Source organism: Phyllobates terribilis, unplaced genomic scaffold, assembly GCF_046119375.1.
Source record: "Phyllobates terribilis strain yellow unplaced genomic scaffold, ASM4611937v1 Scaffold_12__6_contigs__length_324123572, whole genome shotgun sequence".
Taxonomy (NCBI): Eukaryota; Metazoa; Chordata; class Amphibia; order Anura; family Dendrobatidae; genus Phyllobates; species Phyllobates terribilis.
Window position 1 is genome coordinate 165,766,418 of NW_027362772.1, and position 10,517 is coordinate 165,776,934.

A 10,517-nucleotide genomic window follows, 5' to 3' on the forward strand; every position below is an offset into this window, starting at 1 on the left:
TACTATGTGTGTATGTGTACAGTACCGACTAAAAGTTTGGACATACCTTCTCATTTAAAGATCTTTCTGTATTTTCATGACTATGAAAATTGTACATTCACATTGAAGGCATCAAAACTATGAATTAACACATGTGGAATTATATACTTAACAAAATAGTGTGAAACACCTGAAAATATGACATATTCTAGGTTCTTCAAAGTAGCCACCTTTTGCTTTGATGACTGCTTTGCACACTCTTGGCATTCTCTTGATGAGCTTAAAGAGGTAGTCACCGGAAATGGTCTTCCAACAATCTTGAAGGAGTTCCCAGAGATGCTTAGCACTTGTTGGCCCTTTTGCCTTCACTCTGCGGTACAGCTCACCCCAAACCATCTCGATTGGGTTCAGGTCTGGTGACTGTGGAGGCCAGGTCATCTGGCGTAGCACCCCATCACTCTCCTTCTTGGTCAAATAGCCCTTACACAGCCTGGAGGTGTGTTTGGGGTCATTGTCCTGTTGAAAAATAAATGATGGTCCAACTAAACGCAAACCGGATGGAATAGCATGCCGCTGCAAGATGCTGTGGCAGCCATGCTGGTTCAGTATGCCTTCAATTTTGAATAAATCCCCAACAGTGTCACCAGCAAAGCACCCCCACACCATCACACCTCTTCCTCCAGGCGGATACAGGCAATGAAGTGAAATTCAGGAGGAATGAAAGGTATAAAACAAAAACATTTATAGCACAGATTAGCTTGAAAAAAAATGTGGATTTTGGGGGTTGGACAACCTTTTTAAATTGGCGCCAGATGGAAGTTGTTGTTGTAGTTGTTGCCAGATGGAAGTTGTTGTGGTTGTTGCTAGATGTTGTTGCCAAATGGAAGTAGTTGTTGTTGCCAGATGTTGATTTTCTGCCACCAGATATTGATGCCAGATGTCGATGTTGCTGCCACCAAATGTTATTGATGCTGTCAGATGTTATTGCCGCAAGATGATGTTGATGGTGTTGGCGCCAGGTGGTGATGGTGTTGCCGCCAGGTGGTGATGGCGTTGCTGCCAGGGTTGATGGTGTTGCCGCCTGGTGGTGATGGTGTTGCTGCCAGGCGGTGATGATGTTGCCGCTAGGCGGTTATGATGTTGTCGACAGGTGGTGATGGTGTTGCCGCCAGGGGATGATGATGTTGCCGCCAGGTGGTGATGGCGTTGCCACCAGGTGGTGATGGCGTTGCCGCCTGGCGGTGATGGTGTTGCCGCCAGGTGGTGATGGTGTTGCCCCCAGAGGGTGATGATGTTGCCGCCGGGTGGCGATGATGTTGCCGCCAGGGGTGATGATGTTGCAGCCAGGGAGTGATGATGTTGCCGCCAGGTGGTGATGATGTTGTCTCCAGGTGGTGATGATGTTGCCTCCAGGTGTTGATGATGTTGCCGCTAGGTGTTGATGATGCTGCCGCCAGGTGTTTATGATGTTGCTGCCAGGTGTTGTTGATGTTGCCGCCAGGTGTTGATGACGTTGCCTCCAGATGTTATTGATGTTGCCGCCAGATGTTGATATTGTTGTTGCAGAAGAAAGTATATTTTTCCTATATAGCGTGGGGATATAACAAACAATGTTAAAGCATATTCCAGTCACAAGATATTGAGAATCTATTCTCAAGACCTATCCACAAAGATCAACTATTATAAGCTGTTCTAGGACCTGATCTGCATTGTCTGGTGAAGACCACTATACATTGACCAGGTCTACATATTGGAACTCTATTCAATGTGTTTATATTCAACCAGAGCTTATAAAAGCGAATCAGCGGGGGTGCCGGGTGTTGGACACCCATTAATCCGATATTGATGACCTATACTAAACATAGGTAATCCATATCTTGTAACATGACAGGAAAACCACTTTAAGTAACATACAAGTTATATTTTTGTTTCTTAACATATTACCATCCTGGTTAATAATGAATACATTATTTTCTACATTATTTGCTACAACTACAAGGATATAATTTAATGCTGAAACCATTCCTGTATGGTTAATGGAGCACAATTCTTGTATACTCACTGTTTTAATATTTTCTGAAGCAACAGAATCGGGAGAAGAAGGAACGAAGCCTAAAAAATAGATAGAAACAAGGTAACATGAGTGTAAAGAAAAGCATCCTCCATTCCCAGAGATCCCATGATATTGACTGCACTCGCTTACTCTACATCCATTCCCAGAGATCTCATGATATTGAGTGCACTCGCTTACTCTGCATCCTCCATTCCCAGAGATCCCATGATACTGAGTGCACTCACTTACTCTGCATCCTCCATTCCCAGAGATCCCATGATATTGACTGCACTCGCTTACTCTACATCCTCCATTCCCAGAGATACCATGATATTGACTGCACTCGCTTACTCTACATCCTCCATTCCCAGAGATCCCCTGATATTGAGTACACTTGCTTATTCCACATCCTCCATTCCCAGAGATCCAATGATACTGAGTGCACTCGCTTACTCTACATCCTCCTTTCCCTGAGATCTCATGATATTGAGTGCACTCGCATACTCTACATCCTCCATTCCCTGAGATCCCATCATATTGAGTGCACTCGCTTACTCTACATCCTCCATTCCCTGAGATCCCATGATATTGAGTGCACTTGCTTACTCTACATCCTCCATTCCCAGAGATCCCATGATATTGAGTGCACTCGCTTACTCTACATCCTCCATTCCCAGAGTTCCCATGATATTGAATACACTCGCTTACTCTACATCCTCCATTCCTAGAGATCCCATGATACTGAGTGCGCTCGCTTACTCTACATCCTCCATTCCCAGAGATCCCATGATACTGAGTGCACTCACTTACTGTACATCGTCCATTCCCAGAGATTCCATGATATTGACTGCACTCGCTTACTCTACATCCTCCATTCCCAGAGATCCCATGATATTGCGCACACTCGCTTACTCTACATCCTCCATTCCCAGAGATCCCATGATACTGAGTGCACTCGCTTACTCTACATCCTCCATTCCCAGAGATCCCATGATACTGAGTGCACTCACTTACTGTACATCCTCCATTCCCCGAGATCCCATGATATTGACTGCACTCGCTTACTCTACATCCTCCATTCCCAGAGATCCCATGATATTGAGTGCACTCGCTTACTCTACATCCTCCATTCCCAGAGATCCCATGATATTGAGTACACTCGCTTACTCTACATCCTCCATTCCTAGAGATCCCATGATACTGAGTGCGCTCGCTTACTCTACATCCTCCATTCCCAGAGATCCCATGATACTGAGTGCACTCACTTACTGTACATCGTCCATTCCCAGAGATTCCATGATATTGACTGCACTCGCTTACTCTACATCCTCCATTCCCAGAGATCCCATGATATTGAGCACACTCGCTTACTCTACATCCTCCATTCCCAGAGATCCCATGATTCTGAGTGCACTCGCTTACTCTACATCCTCCATTCCCAGAGATCCCATGATACTGAGTGCACTCACTTACTGTACATTCTCCATTCCCCGAGATCCCATGATATTGACTGCACTCGCTTACTCTACATCCTCCATTCCCAGAGATCCTATGATATTGAGTGCACTTGCTTACTCTACATCCTCCATTCAGAGATCTCATGATATTGAGTGCACTCGCTTACTCTACATGCTCCATTCCCAGAGATCCCATGATATTGAGTACACTCACTTACTCTACATACTCCATTCCCAGAGATCCCCTGATATTGAGTACACTCACTTACTCTACATCCTCCATTCCAAGAGATCCCATGATATTGAGTGCACTCGCTTACTCTACATCCTCCATTCCCAGAGATCCCATGATATTGAGTGCACTCGCTTACTCTACATCCTCCATTCACAGAGATCCCATGATATTGAGTGCACTCGCTTACGCTAGATCCTCCATTCCCAGAGATCCCATGATATTGAGTGCACTCGCTTACTCTACTTCCTCCATTCCCTGAGATCCCATGATATTGAGTACACTCGCTTACTCTACATCCTCCATTCCCAGAGATCCCATGATACTGAGTGCACTCGCTTACTGTACGTCCTCCATTCCCAGAGATCCCATGATACTGAGTGCACTCGCTTACTCTACATCCTCCATTCCCAGAGATCTCATGATATTGAGTGCACTCGCTTACTCTGCATCCTTCATTCACAGAGATCCCATGATATTGAGTGCACTCGCTTACTCTGCATCCTCCATTCACAGAGATCTCATGATATTGAGTGCACTCGCTTACTCTGCATCCTCCATTCACAGAGATCTCATAATATTAAGTGCACTCGCTTACTATACAAATATGTCCAGAAGACTCATGAAATGTGAGCGGATCTCCTGATCTCCTGATCTCCTGGGACAGTGGGCTAGTAGCGTAGTTTATAGTCTGTCCTGGTCACCGTCCGAATGAATGGAAGTGCCCGGTACTGCATCTCGCACCATTCAAGGGAATAAAACCGCCATCCATTAACTCTTTACCGACATCCACTATACATGTACAGCTCAAGTCGGTAGCGGGTGTATGAAGAGGGTCCAGGGCGTGAGCCTGACCTGTACCCAACAAATAATGGCTGTGACAGAAAACTAGAACCTATCTCTAACAGCCAAGACTGTTAACCTATTAAATGCTGCAGTCAAACTCTGACAGAGGCATTAATATTGCGTCGGCATTGTCATTATATGCGCCCAAGTAAAGTGATTGCAGGACACCAATGAAGTCCTCCATGCCCGTCATCACAGAGAAACCCAGCCAGCCCAGGTTTAGAGAGCAGAATAGAGGAAAAACAGATTTCCTATTAATTCAAACTTCCCTGTGGTGTACAGTCATGGAGGGGTTAATATCACTAACTTTACTGCACAAGGGTGGAATAAGGAGGATCTATTCTTAGTGATGCTCTGTAGCATGTGTATTATACACAGACCTTTACAGGACGCACATTATGTACACTCTGCAGGGCCCACACATACATAGCACTGCTGCATGTACGACATATGCACACTCAGCTCTGCAGTATATGCACATGCATAGCTCTGCAACATACAAACACAGCTCTGCTGCACACACATTTCCAATACATACACACACTGCTCTCCTACATACACACACTGCTCTCCTACATAGACAAGCACAGATCAGCTCTACAACATCAAAACGCAGCTCTGCTACATAAACGCAAGCAGCTCTGCTACATCACCAGACATACCTCTGCGGCCCACTGTGTATATGTTAGCACAATGTGACAATCCTTCTATGCACATAAGTAACCTGAAAGGTGGTTCAGCTGGTCAGGCCCTGCAGCATTTGCGCAGCGTTAGTGATGTGCAGGTCCTGGTACCTTCCTTTCCAGCCCTGCACAGATCAGACTGTTCAGTGTTGGGCTGGAGAAGAAACAGCTGTTCCGCTGCATAGAACTCTCAGTACCGGGGAATGATGCAGTGTCCGCGCTCTCCAGCTTCTGGACTAAAAGACGCACACACTTTTTTAAACATTTTTTTTCTTGCTAAAACAGTGCATCTAATAGTCCAGAAAAGACAGTATGCGCCTTATATGAATTATAAACAATGACATATCATGTGGCTTTAGAAAAGTATATTAGTTTGTAAAACAAAAAAAAAGGTTCTCTTGACAGTGTAATTGTGTAGTCCTGTATATACAGTAGTCAGGTATATACAGTAGTCAGGAATCAACTCTATCATTATGTTATCTATAAGGTTCGCTTAGTAATCTCTACTCTTACCTGCTCTTAGTGGTCTTCTGTGCTTCGATTTTGATGGCCTTCTTTCTACAGTAGAGGAAACAGTAGAGGAAACATATATCATCTCATAGAAATGTACAGTAACTGGGGTGTGACGATAGCTTAAAATATTTATCAGCCAGACGATTAGATTTGTTAATCCAAGAGAAAAGACACTATTATCTTTGCGTTGACTTCTATTGGTCTGTGGAACAATGAATGTTTGCTAATTATGTTAATTAACCTTTGTGGACCCTGAGGCTTATTGACTCAAAAGACAGGAGGACAAACTAAGCAAATTCATTAAATGCTCAAACATTGAGACATGAGGCTGCCCTCCCTAACCCCTTACCTGCGAATATGTACTTGCAAGGACAACTGTGACTATTTTAAGGTGCATGTGCTTCTGTAGCAGTCAGACTTGGGACAGAGATTGAAAGAGACTTAAAAAACAGAGAATCAAAGAGATCATCAGCTTGGAAGCATGGATTTAACTAAAAAGACACAGATTTGGATTCTACATGATTCTAGCCTAAGGGTATATAGCCCTGACTGGAAAGATACAGATCGGCTCGATTGACCATTGCTGAACCCTCAGAGACGTCTTGAACAATCCAGGTTGGGACAAACAAGCCAACTGGTCCCATACCTCACTGCGCTTGTCGTTACCTCCTCCCTTTGGTGGCCCGCCAAAAGCGTGGTGTCAATGCTGGGGGTAGCCAGCCCTGGAAGCTCCGAAATCCTAACTTTTCTATCCCTGGCGGGCCAGCGGAAGGGTGAGGGCTCTGTAATTTGCACCATCTTGGGTATTTGCTGGGACTGTTCTAGATGTTTATTGTCCGCTTTGTGGTTCAATAAAGTATTGCCACATTGTTTTACCGGCACCCTGTGTTGTCTGAGTAGTGTTACGCCCAAAGAAGACCCCATATCTTCACAAGGAGGATTAGGATTAGTAAAAGGTTTGTTTTTTAGGAGCGCGACAGGCAGAGGAAATTCCCCAGATTCTCACTCCAACCCAAATACTTTCTTATTCCCCCTTCACATGTCCTCATATTTCCAGTACTGGAAAATCCAGTACTGGAGATATCCGTGTCCGTGTGTGACATATGTATGGCATCTGTGTGCCGCATCAGTTTGACACGTACCGTCGCTGAGAAAAAGCGGTACAGTTCGTGCTGTTCTCAGGTGCTGGGTGCTGAAGGCACTTTACATCATTGTTGCCTGGTCTCCCTGAGATCAGCACGACCACGCGACAATGATGGGAGTTGTATTCAGCACACGCTGAGTACATTGTGTGTAAAATAAAGAATGAAATAAAAAAAAACTGCATGGGGTCCCACTTATTTTTCATAACCAGCAGAGGGAAAGCCGCCCGCTAGGGGCTGATATTAATGGGTCTACGTGTGAAAGTGTCTCCAGTTTTGTGGAAACTGTCCCCACACACACTGGAGACACTGACGTGTGAAGGAGGCCTTAGCAAAATGTGTCCATTCTCTCCATCAGACAGATAAAAGGGTCTCCAGGAGTAGAATACTGATGGACACTCGTTAGGATCTGCCCCAATACCAGGGAAGCAGACGTCTGAATCCAGATGGAGACCCCCCTGATTAGTTGGGATTGAGGGATGAGAATAAATGATGATATTGGCAGCTACGTTCCATTTCTCTTATAGGATCACGTCTATATCTTCTTATATTAACAGTGAATATCTGCACTTACAGAACTGAGATCTTCTCATTCACCGTGTTCGCCATTATTTGTTCTGGGGTCTCCTCCCTATAGGACATGAAACAGAGATCATCCTATGTGCTAGACGAGAGCAATAAATAGCCGGGTCACCAGAAATACTGTCCTCCACCAGCGGCTCAGAGAAAACACAACCTTGTATAATATATCAGGTGGATCAGATAGTATTATATTTCCAGAAATAACATACGTACTCGATGGTTTCAAGGGTCGGACTCCAGATGTGTTTTGGAAACCTATGTTGCCTGAAAATCGGTGGAGTAGTCAGGATTTTATGGATCCATTTACTGGAGAAGAAAAGTAGTGACAAAGATTACACAATGGTAAAAGTATCACAGCAACCTCAGACCCACAATGATCCGACAAAGGTGACATATCGGAGTGATCGTATCACTCAGGGTGTATTGTGACTGCAGGGGGCGCCACTATCTAATAGCAGCTTCATCTTCCGACAGCTTCTTTCTCAGCTCAGGATGATTGAGGGTTAAGTAATGTGTTTTTTACTGGACCCTTTAATTTTTGATACAGTCTAAGGCCCAAATTCATCACAGTAATTTAACCACAATTCTGGCACAAACTGCTTTGAAAAGTCGCAAAAGTTTGGAGTTGCGCAAACATTTTGCAACTTTTGGCGTTTTTGCATCAGTTTCTCCCAGCTCCGTCAAAATGGGCATAGCTGTGACAGGACAGGGGTGCAGCGGGGACGTCGCACCACAGCTTGTTTAATACATGACATGCTGTGGAATTCCCTACTCCAGAAATCTTACTTCAGTCTAAGACTTGAGCAAGTTTTCTGGCGTGGTGCACAGAGGTGCACGCCACTTGTCAGATGCTCCTGATTCATGACGAGGCAGACACCCTTTCATGGATCAGGAGAGTCTGACGCCACCACATCCCTCATCAACACCAGCTTGATGTATCAGGGCCTTTGTTTTTATTTCTTAATATAAGTCCAATACACTTTATTGTTCTATTAACAAAAGTAACTGTTTCTTAAAGTTAAAATTAGTCACGTTATTAAGGGGTTAAATGCACTTAAGGCCCCTGAGTAATGCGCCCCCTGTGTTTACTTTGTTGAATAAATTGTAAATCTACAATAAAAAGTAACATTTTGGGTTTTCTTTTCAACTTTAATATTCGAATTAAAGATGGGATGAGAGTGGTTTTCGGCAATTACTTTCTATTTCATCTGTGTTCGTGATTACATGTGAGGTCGGGTGCTCTTATAGTATCACATTCCTACATCGTACCCCCAACTGTGACAGACAGAAAAGAAGGTGATGTGTTGTGAGTGCACTTAGTGGTCTATCACAGTAGAATACCCCCGCATATGCCCCACCCCCACAGTATAAAACTTCCCAGTATGACACCCCACGATGCTCCTCCATAAGGTATGATGGTCCAGTGGTGATACCCCACGATGCTCCTCCATACAGTATGATAGCCCAGTGATGATACCCCACGATGCTCCTCCATACAGTATGATAGCCCAGTGATGACACCCCACGATGCTCCTCCATACAGTATGATAGCCCAGTGATGACACCCCACGATGCTCCTCCATACGGTATGATGGTCCAGTGGTGATGATACCCCACGATGCTGCTCCATACAGAATGATGGCTCCATGATGATACCCCACGATGCTCCTCCATATAGTATGATAGCCCAGTGAGGATACCCCACGATGCTCCTCCATACAGTATGATAGCCCAGTGATGACACTCCACGATGCTCCTCCATACAGTATGATAGCCCAGTGAGAACACCCAACGATGCTCCTCGATACAGTATGATGGCCCATTGATGACACCCCACGATGCTCCTCCATACAGTATGATGGCCCAGTGATGACACCCCACGATGCACTTCCATACAGTATGATGGCCCAGTGATGACACCCCACGATGCTCCTCCATACAAAATGATGGCCCAGTGATGACATCCCACGATGCTCCTCCATACAGAATGATGGCCCAGTGATGACACCCCACGATGCTCCTCCATACAGTATGATGGCCCATTGATGACACCCCACGATGCTCCTACATACAGTAAGATGGCCCAGTGATGACACCCCACGATGCTCCTCCATACAGTATGATGGCCCAGTGATGACACCCCACGATGCTGCTCCTTACAGCATGATGGCCCAGTGATGACACCCCACGATGCACCTCCATACAGTATGATGGCCCAGTGATGACACCCCACGATGCTCCTCCATACAGTATGATGGCCCAGTGATGACACCCCACGATGCTCCTCCATACAGTATAATGGCCCAGTGATGACACCCCACGATGCTGTTCCTTACTGTATGATGGCCCATTGATGACACCCCACGATGCTCCTCCATACAGTATGATAGCCCAGTGGTGATGATACCCCACTATGCTCTTCCATACAGAATGATGGCCCAGTAATGACACCCCACGATGCTCCTCCATACAGTATGATGGTCCAGTGATGACACCCCACGATGCTCCTCCATACAGTATAATGGCCCATTGATGACACCCCACGATGCTCCTTCATACAGTATGATGGTCCAGTGATGACACCCCACGATGCTCCTCCATACAGTATGATGGCCCACTGATGACACCCCACGATGCTCCTCCATACAGTATGATGGCCCAGTGATGACACCCCACGATGCTCCTCCATACTGTATTTTGGCCCATTGATGACACCCCACGATGCTCCTCCATACAGTATGATGGCCCACTGATGACACCCCACGATGCTCCTCCATACAGTATAATGGCCCATTGATGACACCCCACGATGCTCCTCGATACAGTATGGTGGCTCACTGATGACACCCCACGATGCTCCTCCATATAGTATGATGGCCCACTGATGACACCCCACGATGCTCCTCCATATAGTATGATGGCCCACTGATGACACCCCACGATGCTCCTCCATACAGTATGATGGCCCACTGATGACACCCCACGATGCCCCTCCATACAGTATGATGGCCCACTGATGACACCCCACGA

At 45.7% G+C, this 10,517-nt stretch overlaps 1 long non-coding RNA gene across 1 annotated transcript; it reads right to left on the reverse strand.

The window, feature by feature from the left end:
* Positions 1-883: 883 nt before the first annotated feature.
* Positions 884-5,887, reverse strand: LOC141173172 (uncharacterized). The gene is made up of 3 exons (XR_012252602.1): positions 5,764-5,887; positions 2,042-2,091; positions 884-1,562 (listed from the first exon to the last, which is right to left on the reverse strand). It is a non-coding gene; the product is annotated as an uncharacterized lncRNA (long non-coding RNA).
* Between the last annotated feature and the right edge of the window lie 4,630 nt (positions 5,888-10,517).